Source organism: Saccopteryx leptura, chromosome 5 (genome assembly GCF_036850995.1).
Source record: "Saccopteryx leptura isolate mSacLep1 chromosome 5, mSacLep1_pri_phased_curated, whole genome shotgun sequence".
NCBI lineage: Eukaryota > Metazoa > Chordata > Mammalia > Chiroptera > Emballonuridae > Saccopteryx > Saccopteryx leptura.
In genome coordinates this window covers 95,929,881-95,953,151 of record NC_089507.1, presented here as the reverse complement: position 1 = coordinate 95,953,151, position 23,271 = coordinate 95,929,881, and the positions used below count along the sequence as shown (strand labels likewise).

The 23,271-nt window shown below is 42.0% G+C and overlaps 1 protein-coding gene and 1 non-coding gene across 8 annotated transcripts in view; both read right to left on the bottom strand.

Annotated features, from left to right (window-relative positions):
* The window catches only part of ZMYND11 (zinc finger MYND-type containing 11), a 170,897-nt gene extending 168,505 nt beyond the window's left edge, over window positions 1–2,392 (bottom strand). Inside the window, exon 1 of one of the 7 annotated variants that reach the window (XM_066384347.1) lies at window positions 2,264–2,392. The gene's annotated coding sequence lies outside the window, so the exon portion shown is untranslated. Of the gene's footprint in view, window positions 1–1,561; window positions 1,702–1,945; window positions 1,965–2,026; window positions 2,223–2,263 lie in introns of those variants that run through there. The other 6 variants (XM_066384352.1, XM_066384346.1, XM_066384348.1 and 3 more) reach the window with 6 other exon arrangements.
* A 5,831-nt stretch (window positions 2,393–8,223) lies between these two features.
* Window positions 8,224–8,325, bottom strand: LOC136407285 (U6 spliceosomal RNA). Its single transcript, XR_010751840.1, has one exon. It is a non-coding gene; the product is annotated as a U6 spliceosomal RNA (small nuclear RNA).
* Between the last annotated feature and the right edge of the window lie 14,946 nt (window positions 8,326–23,271).

Genomic DNA, 23,271 nt, shown 5'->3' with positions numbered 1-23,271 from the left:
AGAGTTAAGCAAGAAAAATACTTTGGTTGTCATAATCACATCCCGTATCTTCTAATCCTTGATTCTCTAGCCTGGTTATCTTATAAAGAGTCCAACAAAATAATGACTGTAACCAAAGACAAGGAAAATCACGCATCCGTACAGAACTTGTATTTTATCTCCTGCTTGTAAAAATTAGAATTCCGAAAATCAAAGGTGACCTTGCTAACCAAAAAGCACTCAAAATTTTAAAGTACAATCAAGACTATCTCCCTGATCACTTCAAACCATAATTAGAATCAATGACTCCCCCCCAAAAAGACCTGAAAAGGTTATGTATGCATCCCATAATTACCACACTACATTTCCTAGTTTAAAAGAAAATAAGTGAAAGTACTTTTTGCGTTTCCACAGATTAAATGATCTTTAAGCACGCTCGTGCCTCCATGGGATGCAGAACACCTGGGTGAGGCAGACCAGCGGAGCCAGTACCCAAACCTCAAGAGTCGGATAGGTCCCTCCAACCAACAGGCAACAGTCCGTGAACAAGCTACCTGAGCACCCTGCTTTAAGCTCACAGACATACCATTTACAGTATGTGCAGACCCGGCACCATGGACACTAGTCAGAAACCACACTAACACAGGGCACCACGGTACCACGCGAACATTGGACAGTAGGCCCATACCGGGCACCATGAGCACAGTAACGTAACACCGAGCCCCACGGACACACCGGATATCACAAGCACAGCACAAGTAACACCAGGAGGCAAACACAATCGGGGACACTGAGTATCATGCCCACACTCATAAATAATACCTCCGGGCGCCATGGACACCCCGTACATACCACCGGGCGCCACGCACACACTGAGCACCACACGCCCGGCACCATCCCCACACCGTAAAGCGCCTTCACGGCTGGCCCCGGACAGAGGCGTGAGGGGCCAGCCCACGTGGAAGTTGAGGCGCCCCAGGAGCCGCGGTACCGCAGCGGCTGTCCAGCCGCCCGTGGAGTGGCAGATCCTGCAGGCAGCCCCAAAGGCCTGGAGGCCGCGCTGCCAGGGGTTCCCAACCCTAGAGGATGCGGGCCGAGCCTCGTCTGGATCCCCGGCTGGGGGACCGCCCGCCCAACCTCGGTCAAGGCTCCTAAACCACGAACAGCGACAGCAAACGCCCCCTTCCGCTCTCCTCACACTCACAGGGCCGCGTTCCCGCGGACCCCGAATCGCGGCCGCGGGCCCCAAGGCCTGGCCGCCCGCGGAGAGCGGGCCTGGCGTGCGACGCTCACGCGACACCCCGGCTTCCTGGCCCGAGTAGGCCCCGCGCGGTCTCCCTCTTCCGAGCCTCCCCTCCCAGCCCGCCGTAGGCGAGGGGAGGTCGACGACACAGCCGCAAGCCCCGGGCCGCCGCACACAAAGCTCCGCAGGCAACTCGGGGCCGTCCGCGACAGGGGGAGCAGCCGTTACCCCCGCAAGGAACCCGAGAGCCTGCAGCCGGGCCCGGCTCCACAAAGCTCGGCGCCAACGCCACGGACGCCCCGCCCGCGCCCCCAAGCCCGGCGAGGAGGCTTTCCGTACCATTATGCTCCGGTCCTCGCCACCGCCGCGATGCGTGTCCGCCCTCCCGCTTCGCGCCCCGCCAGCCCCGCAGCAGCCGCCGCCGCCGCCGCCTCCTCCCCGGTCAGAGACGCGCGGGGGGGCGGGGGGAACGGCGGCCTCCGCCCCCCCGTCCCCGTGGGCTCGCTCTCCCCGGCTCTCCACCGCCCTCCTCGCCGGCTCCGCGGGCCCAGCCTCTCGCTCTCCCCACCGCCCTCTTCGCCGGCTCCGCGGGCCAGGCCTCTCCGGCGTCTCCCCGCCGCCCTCCTCCCCAGTTCCATGGGCCGAGCCTCGCGCTCTCCCCGCCGTCTCCCCGCCGCCCTCCGGCCGCTCGGCCCTTCAGGGCGCCATGTTTACAGCCCGCACCTCAGCAAAACGCGAGGGAAGGCGCAGAGGCCGGTGGGCCGGCCGGGCTGGGGACGCGGAGGCGCCACCGCCGGGACTTACGGGGTCTCCTCGCCGAGCGGCGGGCCCGGGCGGCGCGGGAAGTTGGGACGCCGCCACCGGGAAAGTTTCCGTCCTCCGAAGACGCGGCGCTTCTCACATGGCGGTGTGCGCACGGGCAGCAGCCGCCGCCTCCTCCACCTCCGCCCGCCCCCGGACTTTATTGTGCGGCGCCCGCCGCGCCGTGCGTTGGGCTCGGGCTCCCTCCCGGCAGCGGGCGCCGTGCACGCCCACACCCACCTTCCCTCAGTCCTGTCCGCGGCGCCTCTGCTCGAATTTGTTCCAGCATATTCTCACATCGCCGCACATGCACTTCACATCCACACACGTGGAAGCTACGTACGTGCCGGCGCGCGGGCGCGGAGCGGCGCACAAAGGTCCCGGCCCGCATTGTTCCGCGCACGGCCCGCGCGGCTTGGCGGCGTCTGCCCGCGTCCGGCTCAAGTCGGAGGGACGTGTTTTATCGCGTGCAGCGAACCAAATTGAAGTCTCTTTACGAGGCATTAATTTTTACGTTAACAAAATTGGGAAAGTGATTTCAGTATCTTTTCAATTCTATCGTCAAAAAGACTTGCAGGGCTATGCTAATTCTTAATTATATACGTACATAATAAGACTTCAAAAAGAATAGGACCAAACATTGTCAATTGGGCAAAAACACTACAAATTTGTGTAAAGAGAACTGGGTTATCTTTTCTAGTTTGTAATTCTAGCTCTAACTAGAGAAAACCCAATACAGTATGAGGTTTAAGAAAATCTTGAAGATAAGCATACTTTCAGATTCTACATATTTTCCCTAATGACCTTTCTCTGCTAGGAGTTTGAATGGAAGACCTATCAGCTAAAATTTCCTACTCTGATTCTTGTTGGACACTACCTAAAAATCATTGGAAAGAGACTGTCCAAGAAATGTTGGGATTCTAATACAATTCATCAGTCTTCTTTCATAGCTCGTCTCTGAGACTCAGAATTTAGAAATGGGTGATACTTGAGATGTGCTATGATGTATTCTACTCAAAGAAGCAGTCTTTCAGCCATCCATCAGCCTGGTTTTGATGTATCCCAGAGAGTTGTTGGTTATCTCAAGGGGATATCGCAAAATTATTTTAACTCATTTTAATTTTTCAAGTAAGTAAAACTCAGAAAAGAGGTTAAAATGTGTCAGATAAAAGGAAGCCAGATCTGGTTTGAGTGCTGAACCAAGAATTCTAACAATAAACAGCTTTAAGTAAATCACTCTTTTTTTTTTGTCATTTATAAAATAGAGGACTTAAGGGTCCATATATTTCACTTAGGCAACTCAAGTGAAACAACATCATATATGTAAAAAAAGAAAGCTTACTTTTTAAGAAAGAAAGGACCGTGTAGCTCTACATTTTTCTCCAATTAAATGTTTAAGCATAATTTAAGTTTTTACACTCAGATACAATCTCTCATTCTAATGTAAATTAGAAAGCTTATCCCTAAATTTCCTATTGGTTTTGCCTAGAATTTAAATCTTGACTATTTTCTCTTCAGAACAGTTTTATTTAACTCATTACCCCTCAGCTGATTGAATATGTGGGAGAGAAAGCAGTCAAGGGGTCAGTGGTTTGGGGTTGAGAGTTGGGAGGAGGCCCAGAACACCAAATTGTTATTTTCATATAATTTAGATTATATATTTTATCTGCAAGATTGAAGGAGAGGGCAAGGGGCAGAGATGTCAGGGAAAGAAAGAGTACCACAAGGAATGGTGTCAACTCAAATGATTTGGAGACTTAGCACCACTCAAAAAAGGACCCCCATACAAAAATCCTAATTCTTCCCTAACCCTATCCAACATTCTCTACACTTAACTCAATCAGATTTTTTTTTCCAGATTTGGCTTTAAGAAATATGTAAATAGAGAAAGCATGGATTAGTCAACAAACTGGTGTGGAAACTTTGTTTCTTTAAAAAATAAACCAAGGTCCTGTTGGGTTAGCTCAGTTGGTTAGAGCATGAGCCTAAAACACCAAGGTTGCAGGTTCTATCCCCAGTCAGGGCACATAGGGAAACAACCAATGAATGCACAACTAAGTGGAACAGCAAATGAATGTGTTGTCTCTCTCTCTTTCTCTCTCCCTCTCCCCCTTGTTTTCTCTGTCTCTCTAAACGTAGTCAATAAAAACAAAACAAAACACCAAATTATGTACTACTCACAATAATTAGAGGGTATTTCAAAATCAATATAAAGCTATAAAATATCCCCTAATTTTTGTGAGCAGTATATCTTTATCTTATACTACACACTTAAAAAAATAACCCAGATGACTTAAATAACACTGGAGAACAATTTTTTTTTCCATTTTCTGTTGCATGAGGTTTTAGAAATTTTTCTATATATTTATGCATTGCTGATTCCAAATCTGAAATCTGTCTTCTGGTGCACGTTCTAGTTTTTATGCAATTTTAATTTCTTTTTGTTACACTTAATGGCATGCGTAGGTTTTTAAATTGAAGTTAAAGGGCAACGACTTGGATTGAACATATAACCACAAGGCAATTAATGTTTTACAAACATCACTTTTACATAATTGTAGTTGTTTTTAAATGTAAAAATTATTATCTGATAAAAACAACACCCTCTTATTTTGTTTTAAGATTTAATCATGGCTTCTTCAAGTAGGCATAAATGTAAGAATAGTCGTGACACCTTCTGTTATATATGTGGCTGTTACACACTTCAAGGTAAAAGGCACATTATTTCATCATTTTTGACACGTACATATATTGCCTATTTTCAAGTTCCCCTTGGCAATCAAGACAAGAATTGAGCTCCTTATATTGTGTGTCATAATTGTGAGGAAATGCTTTGTGATTGGACAAAAGGAAAATGCAAAGGAATGCCTTTTGGTATTCCCATGGTTTGGCATGAGCCTAAGGACCACAGCAGTGACTATTATTTCTGTCTGATCCATACAAAGGGCATCGGCAAGAAAAAACGGCATATGATCGCATATCCTAATATTCCTTCAGCAATACAACCTATCCCACACTCTGAGACACTTCCGGTTCCAGTTTTTAGTGGTTTTATTTCTTTTAAGGACAAAGAAAGTGAACATGGTGATCAAGTGTATTTTGATAAGATGCATAGGAAATGGTTGTAGAATCTGAACGGTCTTCTTCTGATGCCAAGCACTCATTAAGCCCTCAGCAGTTTAGCCAACCCAAATTGAATGACTTAGTAAGAGATTTGGGCCCATCAAAGAAAGCAGCTGAGTTATTAACCTCCAGGCTTCAAGAAAAGAATGTACCTTAAGCTAAAGTATCCCATTTCAGGAAGCATGAACAAATTTTTGTGGACTTTTTTTATGAAGACAAATACTTTGTTTACTGTCATGATATCAATAGTCTTCTCAGCCAGCTGGGTGTTACCACTTATAGTCCAACAGAATGGTGGCTATTTCTTGATAGCTCTAAATGGAGTCTGAAATGTGTTCTCCTACACAACGATAATGTTTATGCAGTGGTTCCAACTGGTTATTCAACTCATCTGCGAGAAGATGTTAACGACATAAAAATTGTCCTCGACTTTCTGAAGTATGAGGAGCATAACTGGATCATTTGTGTGGATCTTAAAATGGTAAAAATCCTGCTAGGACAACAAAGAAGTTTCACAAAGTATCCTTGCTTTCTGTGTTTGTGGGATAGCCAAGTTCAGGAGAAACACTGGACACAGAAGGAGTGGCCAAAACGTGAAGCTCTGGAAGTAGGGATGCAAAATATTGTGAATGAACCTGTAGTTAATCGAGACAAAATTATTTTTCCTCCACTTCACATCAAACTTTGCTTAATGAAGCAGTTTGTTCAGGCTCTGAATAGAGAAAGTGAATGCTTTCAACATATTATTTCTGCTTTTCCTGCCTTGTCTTTAGAGAAGACAAAAGCAGGTGTCTTTGATGGACTCTCATACGTGACTAAGAATTTGCCAGGATGATTAATAAGCAGGAGAAAGCAGCAATGCAGTCTTTTGTGGCAGTTACAAAGAACTTCCTTGGCAACAAAAAGCAGAAAACTATGAACTTCTGGTTCAAAGGATGCTATTGGATTTCTGTGACATTGGATATAACATGAACATTAAGATTCACTTCCTGAACAGTCACCTTGAGAAATTTCCCAAAAATCTTGGAGCTGTTAGTGATGAGCAGACTACTGCTGGAGCATCAAACGAGATTGTCCTCAACAAGTACACAAACACAAGAGCTACAAACAGAAATTTTTGCCTGAATAGAATTTAAATAAGTTTTGCACAAATTTTATGATTAAAATAAGTGTTTTAATATGTTCTATTTCAAAATTGTAGACAAATTCTGATGCAATCATATTTTTAGTGTATTCGTATATTTACTGCATTATATAAATTATTATATTTTTACAAAAATGATGCCCAAGAGGACATTCTACAATACTTCATTATGTTTAAACTAAATGTTGAAAATTTTACAATAAAATGAAAAGCTAAAATCTTGAATTGCAAAAAAACTGTAGCTTACAGAGAAAAACTAATGTCATATTTGAGTTCAGCCCACTCGAATTAGGTAAGAACAAGTGTTTTTGTGGATGCAACAAAAATTGTGTTCCCCAGTGTAATATAATTGTAAAAACAGAGTCATTTTTCAAAGGACAGAAGAAAATATAGATGAATATTTGTAATATTGAGGGTAGAGAAGCATATCTTAAACCTTGGAGCAATAATTTTATCACAAAAGAGAAGAGTGGTAAATTTGACTATATAAAAATTTATGAAACCCTGGCCAGATAGCTCAATTGGTTAGAGCTTTGTCCCAAGTGCAGAGGTTGCTGGGTCAATATCCAGTCAGGGCCCTCTTTCTCTCTCACGCACACATTCTCTCTCTCCCTCTCTCTCCACCTTCCTCTTTGGCTAAAATAAATTTTAAATAAATAAATAAACAAACAAACAAACAAAGGATACATTCAGCCCTGGCTGGATGGCTCAGTTGATTAGAGCATCATCCCGAGGTACAGAGGTTGCCAGTTCGATCCCCAATCAGGGCACATACAGGAACAGCTTAATGTTTCTCTTTCTCTCCCTCTCCCTCTCCGTCTCCCTTCCTTTCTCACTGAAATCAATAAATAAAAGATTTTTTAAATGTTAAGTTTATGAATTCTGTATGTCAAAAACGAATAGAGACCTACTTTTAAATATTCCCAGTAGGCTTTCAACTGCTACATTTTATGAGGAGTTTCTTCTAATACCCTTTCTTTCATTTTCATTACATAATTAGGACAGATTCAGATTTCTTAAGATTGGCTTAAAGAGGGCTACTTTGAAACTATGTAGAGTTGGGGTCTCTTGTTAAGTTCTGCTCTCTGAGTATTTCTGGTTTGCTAGCATGTAGCAATAAGCTCATGTACTAGCTCCTAAAAGACTATTTCTTTATTTTGCCTTTACTATTATGCTAGGTTTTATGTTTTTGTTGTGTATTAAAGGTTGAATTACATAAACTGTATGTATGCTTTATTAGAGAGCATACTCTTAAGTGTACAGTGCAGATAAACAGCACTTTACAGAGAAATTAGTGAACAAAAGTGTTGTATTATCATAAGTAATGTAAACTAGTGAAGTAAACAAGTCTATTTCAATGAGACTTGGTGCTTTTTGTTTATAGGAATTCAGGAATGCATAGCATTATTTTCTAATTTAAAGTACTAGTAATTACATTTTCAATTTACAAGAATGGTTTTTTAATAACAAATTACCTTTGTAAGGTGGGGAAGACTGTAAAAGATTAAAAGGCAAACAAACTGGGAGAATTTATATACATAAATATGGAAGAAATAAGAATTAGGGTTATAGTCTTTATTTTTATTTTATTTTATTATTTTATTTTGTGTGTGTGACAAAGACAGAGAGAGACAGAGAGAGGGACAAATAGGGATAGACAGGAAGGGAGAGAGATGAGAAGCATCAATTCCTTGTTGTGGCACCTTAGTTGTTCATTGATTGATTTCTTATATATGCCTTGACCGGGAGTGCACAGCAGACTGAGTGACCCCTTGCTCAAGCCAGCGACCTTGGGCTCAAGTTGGTGAGCTTTGCTCAAACCACATGAGCCTGTGCTCAAGCCAGCAACCTTGGGGTTTCAAACCTGGGTCCTCTGCATCCCAGTTCAATGCTCTATCCACTGTGCCACCGCCTGATCAGACTATTTTATTTTTTTAATATGTAACATTTTATGAATTTTTGTGTCATCCTTGTGCAAGGGCCATGCTAATCTTCTCTGTATCGTTCCAATTTTTAGTATATGTGCAGCCAGAACTATGTCATATCAATAAGGAAAACCTCAACACCTCTTTCCTCAAAAGACAAAGGCCATGGATAATTTACAGAAGAAGGAATATAAATAATAAGTATTGAAAAATGTTCATATTCACTAGTAATAAAATAACAAAACAATATGACACTGCTTTTCTTTGAATGTCAGAATTCTTCTTTATTGATAATGCTATTGAACATTCACAAAATGGACACTGTCTCCTACACTACCAGTAGGAAATTGAATTTATACAAATGCTCTTGAAATAATATCAAAAGCCTTAAAAATATTCATGTCTTTGACTAAAGACGTCCACATTTAACAATTTCTCTTAACGATACCATCCAAAAGACAGGCAAATATGTGTAGAAAAGTTGTTTGTGTTCCTCCCTTCTTAAAAGCCTTCAACAATTGGCCCTGTGGTTCAGTGGATAGAGCATCAGCTGGGCATGTGCAAGTCCCAGGTTCAATCCCTGGTCAGGGCACACATGAGAGGTGACCATCTGCTTCTCTTCCCCTCCCTCTCCCTCTTCTCTCTCTCTTCCTTTCTCACAGCCAGTGGCTTGATAGGTTTGGGCATCAGTTCCGGGCACTGAGATTAGTTAACTTGGTGGGTCTGAGTGTCAGCCTCAGGCGCTGAGGATAGCTGGGTTGATTCAGCATTGGCCCCAGATGGGGGGGGTGTGGATCCTGGTTGGGGCACATGTGGGAGTCTGTCTCTCTATCTCCCCGTCTCTCACTTAAAAAAACACAAACAAAACAAAAACATGCAAACAAACAAACAAAAAACTTCAACAATTTTCTTCTGCATTTATAATAAAATAAAACCCTGTTCTTATGGCTCACAAGGTCCAGAATCATTGGACCCCTACTTACCTCTTAAATTTTATGCATTTTATTCCCATCACATTGACTTTTGTTCCATCTCAGGAAGATACAAAATTTGTCCCTTTCTTCCAGAACATACTTCCCCTGCTCATTTTTCAGATTTCTGTTCAATTGCCATTTTTTAAAAAAGGATCTTTCTGAGCCCTCAAATCTAAATTGGCCCTCTTTATTTTTCTCCATAACATGAGAATATTTGTAATGATAGATTTACTTTAGTGTTTGGAGACTGACAAGAGGGTTTGTTCTCCATAGCATCTAGGCCCCCAGTGAATGTAGTTAAATGGAGAAATATGACAGATAAAATTGGTGGTCTCATTGCACTTGACAGAGCTCTGTCTAGTTATTAGTGTTTCACACTTAAATAACATAATACTAGTGGCTCTGTCACTCAAGTATTGTAGTCCTTTTTAATGCATAGTAATTAAAACTGCATGTTAATTAGATGATGTTATACTTAGGCTAATAGCTCAAGGCTGTGGAGTAAAAGATCTTATAAAGCAGTTCTTTCAAACCCTGAGAGGAGCCATGTAATGTTCTTCCTATTCATGGGTGCATGTGCGTGGGTGTGTTCATAAAACAGAAAAGGTATGTATATACACCTGGGCTGAGCTTTTTGAAGCACATTAATACACTTTTTCCTTTGCTTATCCATGCATGAGATCCCTAATTAGTCCAAGGCATCCATGTATCTTGAAGGGCAGTAAGATTGTCACACCAAGAATGTATATAGAATGAAAGTTAATATTAAGCTGCTGACATCCTGTTGGGCAAATGAGTTTGTAAAATTTGTATTTTTTGAGTTTGCTCACTTTTATTGTTACAAAATGGGGCTAGGCAGCACCAGGTATGTGATCTGTGAAATTGCTAATTACCTTCCTGCTTGGGAAGGGCCATTGTTTTGCTAATGTTTGATGGAGGAGAGGTTTTCTGCCAGAAAGTTTTAAAAAGAGAGAGAAGAAGGAGAAGGAGAAAGAAGCCAGTTTTGCAGTGAGAGTGGAGAGTGCTGAAGAAGAAGCCTATTTGTGCAGAGAGAGAGAAGGTATGCAGATGGGGAACCAGAGCTGAGTGGCTTTGAGAGCTCTGCTAAGACTGGTGGGGCCTTTGATTCTAGGAGGAACCGGAGAAGATTCTCCTGGTTATGGAACTGGAGAATGTGTCAGTGGCTTTGGGAGCCCTGTGTATTTGCTCATCAGCTGGTGCAAGACTTTAATAAAGAAATGGCCCACTGTAAAGCCAGCAGCCATGGCTGCCACTATCACAGCAGCCTCCTGGCCCATGCAGGTTCGCATTGGATTCGGACAGTCGGTAAAGAAACAACGGAGCCAAGAACTGATGGGCTGTCATCTTTAATTCTAGCTTGCACCCGGCGGGCAAGTAAAAATACACACTGGGCTCCAAAACCCACTCACATTCAGTGCTCACAAAGCTACTGACTTAATCCGAGTTTCCTAGAATCAAAGGTTTCTAGCTCACCAGCCTTATTCTCCTCAGTTCCCCATCTCCTTCCTTATTCCAGATACAAACTCTACACAAACTGGCATCTCACTCAGCACTCCGCCATCTTTAACAAAGTGAGCATAATACATTTTATCCGCCCAACACCCACCATATTTTGGCTCCACTGTTTCTTTACCATCTGCCTGAATTTAGTGAGAACCTGCATGTGCATGGCCATGATGGTGGTGGCCCGTGGCTCTACACATCCCAAATAGGAAATTTTTATCTGCAGCAAGACAATAGAATTTCAAGCATGGCTTTGTTGAGAGATAACACAATTCTTCAAATTATTTTATTTTCAGTTTTTAACATATTTAGAAATGGATCTGGTGTAGCAGACCACTGAACTTCACCACCCAAGTGGGGGCTGGGCATGAAATTGGGGGAAAGAGGAGGTGGGAAGCTGGTGGTGAGGTGTGTAACTATGCAGGGTTATACATTTTCCCAAATATTTGGAACTCAGAAATAGCATTCAAAATTCATTGATGAATTACCAAATGAGGTTCATCACAATGTTTATTTTTATAATATCAATAAAATCAAATTGAAATAAGATAGAAATTCAATATTAGAGATGCAGCAGATTAATTCCCCTCCTTGTCTGCGTGGCTCCTTTGGACACTGCTCACCAGGTCTGCTCTTCCTGCCCAGACCCAGCCATTTCTTCAGCACTCCTTGCCTGTGGCTCCTCCAACTCATATCCTGATTCTGTCTGTGAATGTACAGTACCAACTAGAAGTAGGACCTACCACACCTGGTCAATATGCTTCAGAACATTTAAAGGAAAGCAATTCATCATACAAGATGAAAAGGGTGTTCGTGCATGTGTGTCGTTTTCCTTCCAAAATGGAATCCTACCTTTCTCCCTGTCTCTCTTCTCTAGCACAACACAGCAGGAAGAAAGAGCACGGGCTTTGGCACAGAGCACCTGAGTCAAATTCCATCTCACTGTGGACCTTGAAAAAGCGATTTCACCTTGTGAGCCCCAACATCCCCATTTGTCAGGAGCATGAATTTTTGACATCAGATTGCTTGGATTAGAATTCCAAGTCCAACGTTCTCTAGCTGTTGACCTTGAACAAGTCATTTACCAATTTGTGTCTCATTTTCTGAATCTTTAAAATAGGAATGATACCACTAACTGATTTCATAGAGTCACTGTAAAAATTAAATGAGAAAATGCATGTATAATTCTCATAATAGTGCCTGACTGAAATAGCTACTCAATGATAGCTCCGGTTACTATCATCATCTGTAAAATGGGGACAATAATACTCACTTTAGGGTAAACACAGATATTAAATAAGCTAAGGATTGTAAAATGTGCTCCCCTTTCAACATAACCTTGAGCCCAGCACACAGGAAACAGGCAATAAGAGCAGAAAACCTGAGGGCAAAGGATATGCAGATGAGTCACTCACCTCTGCATCCCTCTTTACCCTTTTGAGTCCATCAGCCAACCCCCAGGACAGATCCAGAGGTTACTGTTGTTTCCCATTCAACTCCAACCTAATTGACATAATCTGGATACAAAAATTTAAATCAGTTGCATGGACCCCAGCAGCCACTTTCCCAAACACTACCTCTTACTAGTTATAAAACTTTTGGCAAAAGGTGATGTAAGGCCTGACCAGGCAGTGGCGCAGTGGATAGAGCGTCAGACTGGGATGTGGAAGACCCAGGTTTGAGGCCCCAAAGTCGCCAGTTTGAGCGCGGGGCTCATCTGGTTTTAGCAAAAAACTCACCAGCTTGGACCCAAGGTTGCTGGCTCGAGCAAAGGGTTATTTGGTCTGCTGAAGGTCCATGGTCAAGGCACATATGAGAAGGCAATCAATGAACAACTAAGGTGTAGCAACGAAAAATTGATGATTGATGCTTCTCATCTCTCTCCATTCCTATCTGTAAAGCCAGAAGCCAAGGCCACCATCACAGCAGCCTGGCCCATGCAGGTTTGCATTGGATTCGGACAGTCAGTAAAGAAACAACGGAGCCAAAAACTGATGGGCCATCATTTTTTTTTTTTTTTTCATTTTTCTGAAGCTGGAAACAGGGAGAGACAGTCAGACAGACTCCCGCATGCGCCCGACCGGGATCCACCCGGCACGCCCACCATGGGGCAACGCTCTGCCCACCAGGGGGCGATGCTCTGCTCATCCTGGGCGTCGCCATATTGCGACCAGAGCCACTGTAGCGCCTGGGGCAGAGGCCAAGGAGCCATCCCCAGTGCCCGGGCCATCTTTGCTCCAATGGAGCCTTGGCTGTGGGAGGGGAAGAGAGAGACAGAGAGGAAAGCGCGGCGGAGGGGTGGAGAAGCAAATGGGCGCTTCTCCTGTGTGCCCTGGCCAGGAATCGAACCCGGGTCCTCCGCACGCTAGGCCGACGCTCTACCGCTGAGCCAACCGGCCTGGGCTGGGCCATCATTTTTAATCCTAGCTTGCACCCAGCGGACAAGTAAAAACACACACTGGGCTCCAAAACCCACTCACATTCAGTGCTCACAAAGCTACTGACTTATCCGAGTTTCCTAGAATCAAAGGTTTCTAGCTCACTAGACTTATTCACCTCTGTTTCCCATCTCCTTCCTTCTCCCTGCACAAACTCTGCACTAACTGGCCTCTCACTCAGCACTCTGCCATCTTGGCTGCTTCTCTTGGCCTCCTCCATATGGCCTCTCTCTGCTCTCTGCTATCTCCTCTAATGCTAATCTCAGGAACTGAGAGCGCAAGCTCCCGGTCTGCCCCCATTTTATAGTGTAGAAATCGAAACCCTTAATCCAATATACAAAATAGGAAAGTGTCTAATATCATACAAAATTACTTATCTGGGGCATGATGGGATTGTACCACCCCACATCAAAAAGGGTGGGAAAGGCTTAATCCCAAAACCAAGCCCCAGGCTACAAGGATCCTGCCTGCCCACAGCCCGCCCCCAACACACATTAATATCACCTGGGCAACGGCTTCCATGTGGGCAGCGCCATCTTTAACAAAGTGAGCATAATATATTTTATCTGACCAACACTATCTATCCCTCTTTCTGACTCTCTCTCTGTCCTTGTTAAAAAAAAAAAAAAAAAGGCAAGGTAAGGCCAGGGGCTGCCGCCATCATGGCCATTCACATGCAGGTTCTCACTGAATTTGGGCAGACCATAAAGAAACGGTGGAGTCAGAGGATGGTGAGCCATTCTGTTTATTGGTGCCTCACCAAGACAGGTGTTGCAGTAATATAAGGTTATAGTAATTAAATATATAGAAATATAGAAAAATACAAAAGATATATAAAAATAATTAGGATATAATATTAAAAACAATTAAGGAAATTAAATAAAGTTATGCTGTCTGGATAGGAATTAATATAGTGTGTACAGATATGATAAACAGACATCTTTCGCACAAGACTCAGATGGTGTGTGTGTAAAGTTACATATAGATAAGAAGTGGCTTGATGTCATAACTCTGTGGATTGACATAGACAGGAGGCTTCCCTGCGAAGAATGTTCAAAAAGGTGGTTTAGTGTGATAATCCTGTAGATTGATACCTGTTAGAAGGTGTTGGCCAGAAAAGGTACTAAAGCTGAGGGGTCCCTCTGCTGCAGTAGTTGCCCAGACTCCAATGTGAACATGGACTGTCTCCACACCACACTGAGCTCTGACCAAAGACAACTAACGGGGCCCCCTTAAGCTGTATCCAGGCACACCAAAAGGATTTGTGAGTAATAAATTGCCTGTATGGTTCTTGCAACTAACTTTGTATGTTGGTCTTGTGTCTTTCCTCAGTGGCTGTTGGTGTCGGCACTGATAAGTAGAATCCTCATAGCTACCTCAAAAGTAGTCTCGAAGAGGCTCCCAGCCCTGCTGATAAGGAGGAGTGTCCTACTGTGTGGGGAAGTCGAATCTGGAACGCCTGATCGACATACAGCTAGGGCTCTACTGGGACAACATGCAGGCCACAAGAAAAGCCAAGGGAAAAGCAGAAAACCTGCTTTTCCCATGGTGGGCATGGGATCAGGGTGAAGAGAAAAAAAAATCCTCCTGCACCTCTCGGTGGTGGGGCAGAATCTCCCTTCCAGTAAACATTAGCAAGACCATGGCCCCTTCCAAGCAGGAAGGCAACCTGCAACCTCACAGACCACTATATCTGGCATTGCCCAGCCCCCATTGCAAACTACAAGTGAGCAAATAAAAATCATATTTACAAACTTATTTGGCCAACAGGCAACCTCTCAGAGCATCAGTTTTCTCCTTTGTAGGTGAGGGAGGTTTACTAATTGCACTTTAAGGTTCCCATAAGATAAGGTGACCAACTTTTTTACAATGAAAAGGAGGACAAAAATAAATTGAAGAAAACAATATCGTAAATAAAAGAAATGTTTTATTCATTACAACAATAATACACTATACTATGATAAATGCATAATAAAAACATTTGTAATATTTTATATTGTAATTATGCTTACATGCCTATTAATTTTTAAAAATAATTGTAAGAAATATTTAGATATTATCTAAATGAGTACTTTTCCATTGAATGAATATTTTTTGTCAATGTATCATCTTGTTGGAAATATCTGAACAAGAAATATCCTTCATATTGAATTTTATGTGAATTGTGCTTACTGTCTATGACTGAATATTCACTGAGAATAATCGTGAGTCTACAATGTCATATGTGCTGTGTCGTATTTCAGTAAGAAGTACACAAAGCCATTTGTGTGCTCGGTGTATCACACACTCTCTCAAGGTCTCCCGCGCAGAGCACATGCATCTCCTAATTGCATCTGGCCACGCTGTACTGATCCTTGACAAATCGTCATGTCAAATACAAATACATCACATCACATGCAATGGATCGACTCTGCATCGATCGAATATGGGCATTTACAGATTAGTCTTCCAATATCAAAAAGGAGGACATGGAGGAGGACACTTTTCGAGGAAGGACAGAACTTAGAAAAGTAGGACTGTCCTCCCTAAAGGAGGACGATTGGTCACCTTACATAACAGCTAAAGTTGTAGGAAATCTAGGGCTGTTCTCACCTCTATTCCTAGAATCCTGTTGTTTCTCTTTACCTGTTCTGACCTAGCCTGTCCTAAGGTTCTTTGTGAAATCTCTTTTATCAGATATTCTTTCTGGTTCATGCACCCTTATTTTTCTTTACACCTAGTTTCCCTTCTTTCTTTTCCCCCTTCTGGTGGTTTGTTTGTTTGGGTTTAAATGGATGCCTGGCCTCTACAAAGGCATCATCAGACTGATTGGATCACCCGGGTAGAGCCCTCTCTCCCTCTTCTTCATTTAAACATTTAAAACACCAGAAAATGCACACTTACATTTTTATATTCACCACCTCCAACCTTTCTTCAGGGATTCCTTTCTAACATAGTGTCACCTTTTTTTTTAGGAGAGAAGAGGGAGGAGCAGGAAGCATCAACTCCCATATGTGCAATGAATGACCAGGCAAGCCCTGTTTTTTTTTTTTTGTTTGTTTGTTTTTCTGTATTTTTCTGAAGCCGGAAACGGGGAGAGACAGTCAGACAGACACCCGCATGCGCCCGACCGGGATCCGTCCGGCACGCCCACCAGGGGCGAAGCTCTGCCCACCAGGGGGTGATGCTCTGCCCCTCCAGGGCCTCGCTCTGCAGCGACCAGAGCCACTGTAGCGCCTGGGGCAGAGGCCAAGGAGCCATCCCCAGCGCCTGGGCCATCTTTGCTCCAATGGAGCCTTGGCTGCGGGAGGGGAAGAGAGAGACAGAGAGGAAGGAGGGGGGGGGGGTGGAGAAGCAAATGGGCGCTTCTCCTATGTGCCCTGGCCGGGAATTGAACCCGGGTCCCCCGCATGCCAGGCCGACGCTCTACCGCTGAGCCAACTGGCCAGGGCCAAGCCCTGGGTTTTGAACTGGTGACCTCAGCATTCCTGGTCGACGATTTAGCCACTGTGCCACCACAGGTCAGGCCCCATATTGTCACTTTTTAGAGAGGACAAAATTTAGTCGCATTCTACACACAGGACAATCTTACAAAGGATTTCATGTAGGAAGTTAACGTTAAAATAGGAGACACTAGTGTTACAGATTGTTGTTATGGTTTACACTCTCAGTGATGACAACGAAAGCGTCTGATCACGCGTGACTGTGAACACAGGCTCTTCTCACTACGTTTACAGAAATTCTTTCCTCTCAATACTACCTATTGTAGTAACAAATGAGAACCTGTGGGAAATATTCTGAGCTTCTTTAAGACCCAGTACGGGTGGAATTCAAGATTTTCTTTTTTATTCTATTCCTTCAGCTTCATAGTAGTCGTGAATGAATAGTTATGTTACTTCTCACACAAATTCATATTTAAAAAAGCATCAAGTTTCAATCAGTGACCTTGGAATTGAATCTTGTTCTGAAAGATACTCTATTTTCTAATATTTAGAGGCGATTTCTTCCAGATTCAGATAACTGACACAAAATTAAAAGTGACATTATCTTGGCTCAGCGGTAGAGCGTCGGCCTAGCGTGCGGAGGACCCGGGTTCGATTCCCGGCCAGGGCACACAGGAGAAGCGCCCATTTGCTTCTCCACCCCTCCGCCGCGCTTTCCTCTCTGTCTCTCTCTTCCCCTCCCGCAGCCAAGGCTCCATTGGAGCAAAGATGGCCCGGGCGCTGGGGATGGCTCTGTGGCCTCTGCCTCAGGCGCTAGAGTGGCTCTGGTCGCAATATGGCGACGCCCAGGATGGGCAGAGCATCGCCCCCTGGTGGGCAGAGCGTCGCCCCTGGTGGGCGTGCCGGGTGGATCCCGGTCGGGCGCATGCGGGAGTCTGTCTGACTGTCTCTCCCTGTTTCCAGCTTGAGAAAAATGAAGAAAAAAAAAAAAAAAAAAAAAAGTGACATTATCTTTATGCATGTTTCAAGTTTGTAATACTAATAGAGTTGAGAGAAATTTTAAAAAGGCTTAAGGTACAGGAACATTACAGGTAACAGATTCTAAATAAATAATTCATAAGAAAGTTACTTTCTAGAAGTAAATATAAAATATCCTTTTGCATTTTTACCTTCTACCTGGTATTTGAAAGAAATACCTATATCTCACAGAATTGCCCAGTGAAAAGTACCTTAATGAGCTAAAGAAAAAAATATAAAACATTTTAGATCTTTCAGGTGAAATCTGTAGAAAGTAAAAATCTAGGGGAACAGTGGAATGAAAAGTAAATAACTGTAGCACTAAATTACATTTTCTTTAAAATTATTGCAGCCCAAAAGTATTTCCTTAATTAGTTGGCCCTTGTCTCTGCATCTATAGTTTCATAGTCTCTTTTGCACACCTGCAGTATTTAAAGTCGAAGAAAACCCGCAAACAGTGTAACTTCCTTTTTTCTTTTTTAAATTTAACTATACTAAGAATTTCAAACAGGAAGTTCTGCTTCCTCAACAGCTGTATGTAAAACCAAAGAACACATTTTTCTGTTTCCGACCCTGGTCGGTCTGCCGCCACTTGTAGGCGTTCTCGTTCTCCCTTCGCACTGGGAAAGCCAGTTAACTTTAACATCCAGTATCATGAAGGGTGGACTCCCCTTTCTTATCTGTATTCAGTTTTCATTTTCTTATTTCTATTTTGACAATTTCTCCAGAATATGGGCAAAGAAGGTAAAAGAAAAAGTGAAACTTGGTGCACTTTTTAAAAAAATCAGTAATTGTATTTACTTAAAGGACAGTTGCTGAAAAAGAAAGTAATTGAATCTATAACTTACAAGGTTTAGAAGTATAAAAATTTTAATATATTTACTAATATACCAAATGCTAATTATAAAAGTGTTTCAGTGTGTTCCTCTATTCCAGGTATATGTCTAGAAAATAAGCTCTTGCTGTTTATTTTAAATGCGTATGTATTTATTTCTACTTAATATTTTAGGAAGAGTTTCTATTAGAGATGCTTAGTTGTTATGGGTTAAACACATTTTGGAATCCTTTATATAAACTGTCCATTATGTCAGAAAGTTCTCACCTCTCCACACACAACAGCAATATGGCTAAGTAAATTGTAATATTTTTATAGATAAAATTTTTGTAACAAAGCAGTTGTTGATAAAGGTTATTTTTCTGTTAAGTAAACAACTAGAATAGAAATTAGAGAAAATGATCACATTATATAAAAATAAACATACATATTAATAGAAAAAAGATAAGATGGAACTATGACAAAACAATATTTATGTCTGGCAAATAAAACTATGTTATTTATTTTTCTTTTTTACATTTTAATTTTTTGATTCTATATTCATGTTACAGTTATAAAAAATGTTCTGAAAATAAAATATTTGATGTTAAAAGATTTGCTGAATAACTTTTTTTTTTTTTTTTTTACAGAGACAGAGAGAGTGAGTCAGAGAGAGGGATAGACAGGGACAGACAGACAGGAACGGAGAGATGAGAAGTATCAATCATTAGTTTTTCATTGCGCGTTGCAACACCTTAGTTGTTCATTGATTGCTTTCTTATATGTGTCTTGACTGCGGGCCTTCAGCAGACCGAGTAACCCCTTGCTGGAGCCAGCGACCTTGAGTTCAAGCTGGTGGGCTTTTGCTCAAACCAGATGAGCCCGCACTCAAGCTGGCGACCTCGGGGTCTTGAACCTGGGTCCTCTGCATCCCAGTTCGACGCTCTGTCCACTGCGCCACCACCTGGTCAGGCCTGAATAACTTTAAATGGCATTTAATAGTAATGGGACCACCCTCAAAGGCAGCATACAATACAGTTAACAAAAAATTTATTTCCAATTAAAATGTCTATAAATACATTTACTTTGTTAAATGAGGAACAACTCTACTGTTTATAGAGTAATATTTAACTGAAGCCAGTTTTTTAGGTTAGAGAAATTGAATATTGACACTTTGATATTGTTCAACTTACCAGCATTGGTCTTCAGATTCCATGAGTGGAATTTATTTATTTTTTTTTCAGAGACTCAGAGAGAGAGAGAGTCAGAGAGAAGGATAGACAGGGACAGACAGACAGGAACAGAGAGATGAGAATCATCAATCATTAGTTTTTCGTTGAGTGTTGCGACACCTTAGTTGTTCATTGATAGCTTTCTCATATGTGCCCTGACCGCAGGCCTTCAGCAGACCGAGTAACCCCTTGCTCGAGCCAGCGACCTTGGGTCCAAGCTGGTGAGCTTTTGCTCAAACCAGATGAGCCCGTGCTCAAGCTGGTGACCTTGAGGTCTCAAAATTGGGTCCTTCACATCCCAGTCCGACACTCTTTCCACTGTGTCACTGCCTGGTCAGGCCATGAGCTGGATTTTTGAAAAATGAAAGTGAAAGTGATACCAGACATAAGTGTGTTTGTTCTTTAGAAAAATGGTAATCCAAAAGTATAAGCTGGATTCCAATTAGAAGAAAGTACTCATAGCAATTCATGCAAGTTTTTCCTTAAACTCAGCTTTTACAAATCAGTTCAATAGTTTACAATGAAAATTATAGTGATGTTGAAAACGTACAGCTCATGAAGGTAAAAAACTCTCTAAATGATAAAATGAGAAGTTGTGGTTAGAAAGTTTATTTCTTCTCTAAATGTACTTTCTTTTTCTTTTTCTTTTTTTTTTTCTTTTTCATTTTTCTGCAGCTGGAAACAGGGAGAGACAGTCAGACAGACTCCCGCATGCGCCTGACTGGGATCCACCCGGCACGCCCACCATGGGGCAACGCTCTGCCCACCAGGGGGCGATGCTCTGCCCATCCTGGGCGTCGCCATGTTGCGACCAGAGCCACTCTAGCGCCTGAGGCAGAGGCCACAGAGCCATCCCCAGCGCCCGGGCCATCTTTGCTCCAATGGAGCCTCGGCTGCAGGAGGGGAAGAGAGAGACAGAGAGGAAAGCGCGGCGGAGGGGTGGAGAAGCAAATGGGCGCTTCTCCTGTGTGCCCTGGCCGGGAATCGAACCCGGGTCCTCCGCACGCTAGGCCGACGCTCTACCGCTGAGCCAACCGGCCAGGGCTCTAAATGTACTTTAATCATTAAACCTCTTCACAATAAGGACCTTTATCCAAAATAAAATATTTGGAGCTCTATGTGGTAGGGAGGGAGCTGCCCTTGATGACAGGAATTCATTTCATCCTTAACCACTGAGAACTTCTTTACTCACATTTCACTTGTGAGTAAACTGAGATTTAGAAAGATGAAATAGCTTGCCTAGGTTCTGAGTTGGCAAGTGACCAAGCTTAGACTTGAGTTCAAGATTATCTCTTGAAAAAATCTGAACTCTGGGCTATTCTGATATTTGAAATATATTTTAATTAGGGGCACACTTCTAAAATAATTTACCTATAATGTCACATACACAAGAAAATTCCCTGCCTTGTACTAAAATGCTATTTTTAAAATCAGAACAAAATAATAAAATCTTTAACTAAAAGATGCACATTCATTAGACAAAGGTTCTGTGAAGAACCCTAAAACAAACAAAGCAAAAGAAACCTAAAGTATTATATTCAAATGAGTCACCCAAAGTGAAAAAAAAATCTTTCATTTTGATCATTTACTGTTTAGAACCATAGAGTTTGTAACTGAGTTCATCTTGGTAATTTTGTTTATTTCCTATAAGACGTTTAACATGCATAGATTCTCCTCTGGCATGAGTAGGTTAATGATGACAGATAAAAAGAAGGAATTCCAAACTTGAGGTTAGATGTGAGAATTTTAACTATTATGCTCTTTCAATAATAATCTTTTTAACAAAACATTAAACATTTAGCCTGGATGATGTTTTTAAATTGCAATTTAAATTGAGATATTTTTATTATTGTACTTTTATAAAACCACATTGACCTTTGTGTATGACTCTGTGGCAATTCCACCTTCATCCTAGACAATTTGGTTCAGATTTAAGTCTACAGTGTGCCAATTGCTCTCGCAATGTTATATAAAATGAAAAGGTTTGTTAAATTTGAGAATAAAAGCAATAAAAGAAGCTAATTATAAAATAGAATGTGAAATTAAAAACAATGTAGTACACACATCATGCATAACCTGAAGAAATTCATTAACATCATGTTTTCTTCATCTCTAGTAAACCAAATTCTAGATGTATTCTAACAAGTGTATTTCTCCTACTCACATAGCAAAATATAAAGATTACCTCCACTTGACATTTGGATTTTACAAAATATTGTAAAATTATAGATTTGTCCAATTTCCCTCTCTCTCTTCCTCTTTCTCTTTCTTTTACCTCATGTGAATATATTCCTTCTTTCTGTCTGTGGAGTTTATACTCCCTTTAAACTAGCTAGACCATTGTGATCTTCCCATAATCAGTATTTCTAAAATACAAATAAAAAACATACAATCTAACAATTAACATCCTACACAATAGAAGTAAAGGAGGCTTTCAAACATCTCTTGATTCAGAACTCTGTCTTTTGACCCCCTCGAAGGATGAAAGAAAATAGGGTCCTTAATAACATCACAGAGTCTGAAATATCTATTTCTGGTTTTAGACAGAAGTCAACAGTTTTAAATACATTTATGAGGTATAACTGACAGCTTTCTTATTGTTCTCAATTGAGGCAACGAGGGAAAAGAAAAATTAAGCATATCTCCCAAATTTTTGGATGGAGTGACTAGAAGAATATTGTTGCCAGTTTTGGAAATGGAGAATGTATTGGAAGGAACAGTTTTTAGAGTAGAATCAGGAATTCTATTCTTGATGTTTAGTTTGGTCGAGACATAAAAGAAGAAATGTCAGGGAAACACATGGGTATAGATATGGAGTCAAGAGCTTAAGAGAAAGGTAAGGATAGAGGAGATGCATCTGGCAATCATGAGCACATAGATTTACTTAACATGGGACTGAATGAAGCTGCCTTCAAGAGACTATATACAGGGAAAAAAGATGCCTGAATAAAAGCCCTGTTAAATCTATAGGAGGAGTCAGTAAAAGACACCAAGAGGTTGGCTCATAAAGAAGAAAAACAGATTCTGTGTGGTGTCATAGAAGCAAAATAAGAAAATGTTTTGATCATAGAAATGATATCTTGTGCTAAAAGTTGTTGAGCAGCAGATGGAACTTTTGGAGCTTATTGGTGACCTTCACAGAAGCATTTGCACTGTTGGAGCGAGCTGAAGTCAGATTGGTGTGGGTTAGAACAATTATTATTACTTTACTTACTTCAGGAAGGAAATCTGAGAGAAAAAAGTCAATATATTTTAGAATAATCTATTGTTAACAGGGAGAGTAGATTCTAGAGAAATACTCATGTGTCTATTCTCCTCCATTATTTTTTTTTAAATAAATTTTTATTAATGTTAATGGGATGACATTAATAAATCAGGGTACATATATTCAAAGAAAACATGTCCAGGTTATCTTGTCATTAATTAAATTATGTTGCATACCCCTCGCCCAGAGTCAGATTGTCCTTGGTCACCCTCTATGTAGTTTTTTCTGTACCCCTCCCCCTCCCCCTAACTCTCTCCCTCCTTCCCTCCTGTGTCCTCCCTCCCCCCACCCCTGGTAACCACCACACTTTTGTCCATGTCTCTTAGTCTCGTTTTTATGTTCCACCAATGTATGGAATCATGTAGTTCTT